Source organism: Musa acuminata, chromosome BXJ2-8 (genome assembly GCF_036884655.1).
Source record: "Musa acuminata AAA Group cultivar baxijiao chromosome BXJ2-8, Cavendish_Baxijiao_AAA, whole genome shotgun sequence".
In the NCBI taxonomy this organism is placed as follows: Eukaryota; Viridiplantae; Streptophyta; class Magnoliopsida; order Zingiberales; family Musaceae; genus Musa; species Musa acuminata.
Window position 1 is genome coordinate 54,509,692 of NC_088345.1, and position 6,000 is coordinate 54,515,691.

The following is a 6,000-nucleotide window of genomic DNA, read 5'->3' on the forward strand; positions in this document are numbered from 1 at the left end:
TTGTGTGTGTGTAGTGTGTATTGTTATGAGTTGTATGTGTGTTGTGAGTTGTGTGTGCTGTGTATATTTTATGTGTGTGTTATGAGTTGTGTGTATGTTATATGTGTGTTGTTATGAGTTGTGTGTTTGTGTGTTGTGTATGTGTTGTGTGTAGTGTGTATATGTGTATGTTATGTCTGTGTGTTGTGTGGTATTATTTGTGTGTGTGTTTTGAGTTGTATGTATGTGTGTGTGTATTTTGTATATTATATGTTGTGTGTATATGTTATGAGTTTTGTGTATATGTTGTGTATGTTATGTGTGTGTATGTTTTGTGTTGTGCGATGTTTGTGTTGATTGTGTTATGTTTGTGTATTTTGTACTTGTGTCTTTTTGTGTTGTGCGTTGTTTGTTATTTTTGTGTGTAGTATTTATTGTGTATATTAAGTGTGTGTGTTGTTATGAGTTGTGTGAGTGTTGTTAGTATTTATTATGTGTGTGTTATGAGTTGTGTGTTGTGTATGTTATGTGTGTGTGTTGTTATGAGTTGTGTGTATGTTATGTGTGTGTGTAGTGTGTTGTTTGTGTGTTGTGTGTGTTGTTTGCGTGTGTGTTATGAGTTTTGCATGTATGTGTGTGTGTGTGTTATGAGTTTTGCATGTATGTGTGTGTGTATTGTATTATGAGTTGTGCATGTAGTGTGTATTGTTTGTGTGTATATGTTATGTGTTTGTGTAGTATGTGTTATTATGAGTTGTGTGTATGTGTGTATGTTATGAGTTGCGTGTGTATATGTGTGTATATTGTGTATGTTTTATGTCTGTGTGTTGTTATGTGTGTATGTGTGTTGTGTATGTTGTGTTTGTGTGTTATGTATAGTGTGTGTTGAGTTGTGTGTAGTGTATGTTATGTGTGTGTAGTGTATGTTATGTGTGTGTAGTGTGTATTGTTATGAGTTTTGAGTGTATGTTTGTATTGTATATGTTATGTGTGTGTTGTTTGTGTGCTGTGTGTGTTATGTGTGTAGTGTGTATTGTTTGTGTGTATGTAGTGTGTTATGAGTTGTGTGTATATGTGTGTGTTGTTTGTGTGTGGTGTATTATAAGTTATGTATGTATGTGTGTGTTTTTTATATATTATGTGTATGTGTAGTGTATGTTATTTGTATATGTGTTATGAGTTATGTATGTTGTGTATATTATGTGTGTGTTGTGTATGTTACATGAGTTGCGTGTGTAGTGTGTGTTGTTTGTGTGTTGTGAATGTTATGAGTTGTGTGTGTTGTGTATGTTATGTGTGTATTGATATTAGTTGTGTGTTGTGTGCGTGTGTGCAGTGTGTGTTGTTTGTGTGTGTGGTGTGTGTAAGTTGCGTGTGTATGTTTGTGTTTTGTATATGTTATGTGTGTGTAGTGTGTAGTGTGTGTTATGCGTTACGTGTGTGTGTTTTATATATTATATGTTGTGTGTGTATTGTGTATGTGTCTATGTTATGAGTTTTGTGTATGTTGTGTGTAGTGTGTGTTGTGTATGTTATGTGTGTGTATTGTGTATGTTATATGTTGTGTGTGTCTTTTTGTGTTGTGCGTTGTGTGTTATTTAGTGTATGTTATGTGTGTGTATTGTGTGTGTTATATGTTGTGTGTGTGTTGTTTGTGTGTATGTTATGAGTTGTGTGTGTATATGTTGTTATGAGTTGTGTGTATATGTTATGTGTGTGTGGTGCGTGTGTAGTTATTGTTTGTGTGTATTGTGTTATGAGTTGTGTGTATTGTGTGTATATGTTGTGTGTGTGTTGTTTATGTGTATGTTATAAGTTGTGTATGTATATATTGTTATGAGTTGTGTGTATATGTTATGTGTGTGTGGTGTGTGTTTGTGTGTGTGTATTGTTTTGTTTGTGTGTTGTGTGTGTGTATTGTGTTATGAGTTGTGTGTGTTGTGTGTATATATGTTGGGTGTGTATGTGTGTGTGTTGTGTATGTTTTGTGTATGTGTTGTGTATGTTGTGTGTGTGTTGTGTATAGTGTTACGGCGAGTAACTTTTTTAGCCGTTACCTCGGGGTCGGTACGGCTGGTTCGAGGGTCCGAGCGGCCAGGATCAGGTGATGCTCCTCGCGGGATCCTCGGGGTGACCGGTCACGGGGAATCGGGCTGAAGTGCTCCGCGTCGCCGGGTCGGGTCGGCTTTCGCCGAGTACCTGCACACTGGTCAGGTCGGTGATTCGGTCCGACCACTCCGATGATCAAGTTAGAAGCGAGGAGGGGAATCTTGGATGGAATCTTGAGTTTTTCAGCTTACCCTACCTGCTTGGAGCCTGAGGGTATTTATAGGTGAGCTCGACGTTTACCTGACGCGCCATCCTGCCGGGGCAGGGCCGTACACCTGATCGCGTCCGTTGCCGTTGTGGGCATTGCGCGGTAAGGCCGAGTTGCCGTAGGATATGGCCAGCCTTGGTCGACGCCTTCCCCTGCGCTGTCCGGTCGTGCGGGGTCAGCATGATGAGGTCGTGCGGGTATGGTCAGTGAGGGTGCGCGTTACGCCGGTATTAATGCTCGTCTCTTTGTGCGGTGTGCTGTTTGGGGGTGGCTTGATATGGGGCGGTGTTACGTCAAATCCGGTGCGTCATGTCTTATTTGTTTTTACCCCTATCATACTCCCCCCCCCCCCCCCCCCCGGAAGGAGCTATGCGTCGGTTTTCACGTGTAGGGGGGGGCCCGAGGCATGGCTCCTATCTCCTAGTGACTTGGCCACGTGAGTGTAAGGAGTGAGTCGTCGACGGGTCGGTCGGACGGGGCCGAACGTGATGATCATAGGGCCGACAAGGGTCGAGTATCACAAAGCGATCGGGTTACCGTGCTGCCGTGGGCCGAGGAGCACGGCGCAGGCGGGTTACCGCGCAGGCGTGGTCTCGGGAGGCGTGCAGCCGAGGGCCGAGGAGCACGACGCAGGCGGGTTACCGCGCAGGCGTGGTCTCGGGAGGCGTGCAGCCGAGGGCCGAGGAGCACGGCGCAGGCGGGTTACCGCGCAGGCGTGTTCTCGGGAGGCGTGTAGTCGAGGGCCGAGGAGCATGACGCAGGCGGGTTACCGCGCAGGCGTGGTCTCGGGAGGCGTGCAGCCGAGGGCCGAGGAGCACGGCGCAGGCGGGTTATCGCGCAGGCGTGGTCTCGGGAGACGTGCAGCCGAGGGCCGAGGGGCACGACGCAGGCGGGTTACCGCGCAGGCGTGGTCTCGGGAGGCGTGCAGCCGAGGGCCGAGGAGCACGACGCAGGCGGGTTACCGCGCAGGCGTGGTCTCGGGAGGCGTGCAGCCGAGGGCCGTGTTTTTGATTTTTGGCGGCGGTGGGGGTCGAAAAGTTACCGCATTTAATGCCTCCCTTAGAAAGGGCGAGTTGGCTCGTCGTTGAGGTCGAGGCGTCCGGTTGCCGCTGCTTCGGCGGGGTCGCCACGTGCTACCTTCATTAAGGCGGAGGGCCTTTTGGGTGTCTTCCGATGCGACGTGACGGCAGGGTGCGTGCGTGGGTGAGCTGTTGTCCGCTCTTGGGAGGCGAAGGGACCTTGATTCTGGCGGGACATCACCCTTAAATAGCGGACGCCGAGGTTTGCCTCTATCTTCTGCTGCAGCGTTTCCTCCTTCGAGTTCTGCCGTTGTCTCCCCGACCCTCTTCCCGCTCTCCTGCGTAGTTTTTCCCCCTCCTAAGGTCAGTTGAGATGTCGTCCTCTTCTTCTCCTTCGTCCCTTTTATCTTCTTCTTCTTCTTCGTCCCCTTCTCCTCCCCCTATCCTCGGGGCTAGAGAGGGGAACCCTGCCTCGTCCCCTGTTGAGTCTTCTGACGGAGAAGTAGCACGGGCTCTTGAAGCTTTGATGTGGCCACACGACCTGGACTCCGTTGTGAGCGGGTCTTTGCTGGAAGGACTCCGGGGTTGTTATCATATCCCGGAGGACTATATCCTCTGTGCCCCCGAGCCGGGGCAACGGGCGTATGATCCCGTCCCGAGGGGCTTCGCCCTATCCCTTGACGCCCTGGAAGCGGGCTTGCGCTTTCCTCTCCATCCACTCATCGTATCTTGCCTGTCCTTTTGGCGGATCTCGCCGTCTCAGGTGACGCCGAACTCTTGGTGTTACCTAGTGGCATTCCTAGGGGAATGCCATTATGCCGACATCGCCCCTACCCTCGATCTCTTTCTCTCTTGTTACCGTCTTTGCAAGAGCTTGGGGGGCTACTTTCTGTCGGCCCGAACGGGCTTTCGCGTCGGGGGTGCCCCTTCCAACAACAAGGGATGGAAGGGGAGGTTTTTCTATGTCAGTCGTGAGCAAGACTGGGGCTTCAGGGTCCGATGGTCCGCGCGGGCGATCGATAACACCACCCCTTGTTTGGGCGATGTGGAGCGCCAAGCTCTGGGGAGGCTGAGAGAGATCCTCCCTAAGTCGCAGGCCATCCGGACCATGACCGAACAGTGGCTGGTCGAGGCGGGCCTTAGCCCGGTGCCTCTGGGTACGTTAAACGTCGCTTGGATCAGGGTTTTGGCTTAGCTGATTCTCGGTACTGACCCGTTCCATCTTTTGCAGAAATGGTGAAGCTCCGGTCGTTCCTGGACGTTCCGGCGCCGCAACCTCCTCTCCCCACTCCGCCGGGCGACCCGACACCTTCTCTCCCAACTCAGCCAGACGACCCGCAGCCCGGTTCAGAGGCCGCCCCTCTGGAGGTCGAGGCTGAGCGCCCTTCGAAGAAGGCGAAGACAACCCCGTCGAGGGGTCCTGAGGCGGGCCCCCGCCGCGGCGGGGCCAGATCTAGCCGACGGCCATCTGGGAAAGGCCCGCGCCCCATCTCCGTGCGCGACCTGTGCCGACTCCCAGCCGGAGACGGGGAGCCTTTCCTGACACGGCTGGCGAGTGAGATCCCGCCTGCTGGGGCCGCCGAACCCTTGGTGGCTCGTTGGGAAGGCCTGTCCCGAGGAGACAGGGTGTGGGCCGGGGGAGATCTCTCCGCAGCGTTTCTCCGAGGGGCGCTTCATCCCGACATGGCTCGGGACCTGTACACCCTCACTTCGGATGTGCTGCTCAATAAGTCCGCCCAGTCTTTGGTCTGGGTACGTTTCCGTTTCCTGGGCTCGTCTGCCCGGCGCCACCTTTCTTGACCCGAGCTTCCTTGCGTAGGGGACCCATTACGCGACGGCCCTGATGGACAGGGTGCGCGACGCCGGCCGAGTCATCGGGAGCCTCGCCGACCGTAACGCCGAGCTCGTCCGCCAGGTCGAGGAGGTTCGATCCGGAACTGGTCCGGAGGCCGTGGCAGCCGCAGAGCAGCGGGCGGCGGATCTGGAAGCGGAGGCGGCACGTCTCTGATCGGAGCTCGAGGTCTGTTATGTGTGTGTGGTGCGTGTGTAGTTATTGTTTGTGTGTATTGTGTTATGAGTTGTGTGTATTGTGTGTATATGTTGTGTGTGTGTTGTTTATGTGTATGTTATAAGTTGTGTATGTATATATTGTTATGAGTTGTGTGTATATGTTATGTGTGTGTGGTGTGTGTTTGTGTGTGTGTATTGTTTTGTTTGTGTGTTGTGTGTGTGTATTGTGTTATGAGTTGTGTGTGTTGTGTGTATATATGTTGGGTGTGTATGTGTGTGTGTTGTGTATGTTTTGTGTATGTGTTGTGTATGTTGTGTGTGTGTTGTGTATAGTGTTACGGCGAGTAACTTTTTTAGCCGTTACCTCGGGGTCGGTACGGCTGGTTCGAGGGTCCGAGCGGCCAGGATCAGGTGATGCTCCTCGCGGGATCCTCGGGGTGACCGGTCACGGGGAATCGGGCTGAAGTGCTCCGCGTCGCCGGGTCGGGTCGGCTTTCGCCGAGTACCTGCACACTGGTCAGGTCGGTGATTCGGTCCAACCACTCCGATGATCAAGTTAGAAGCGAGGAGGGGAATCTTGGATGGAATCTTGAGTTTTTCAGCTTACCCTGCCTGCTTGGAGCCTGAGGGTATTTATAGGTGAGCTCGACGTTTACCTGACGCGCCATCCTGCCG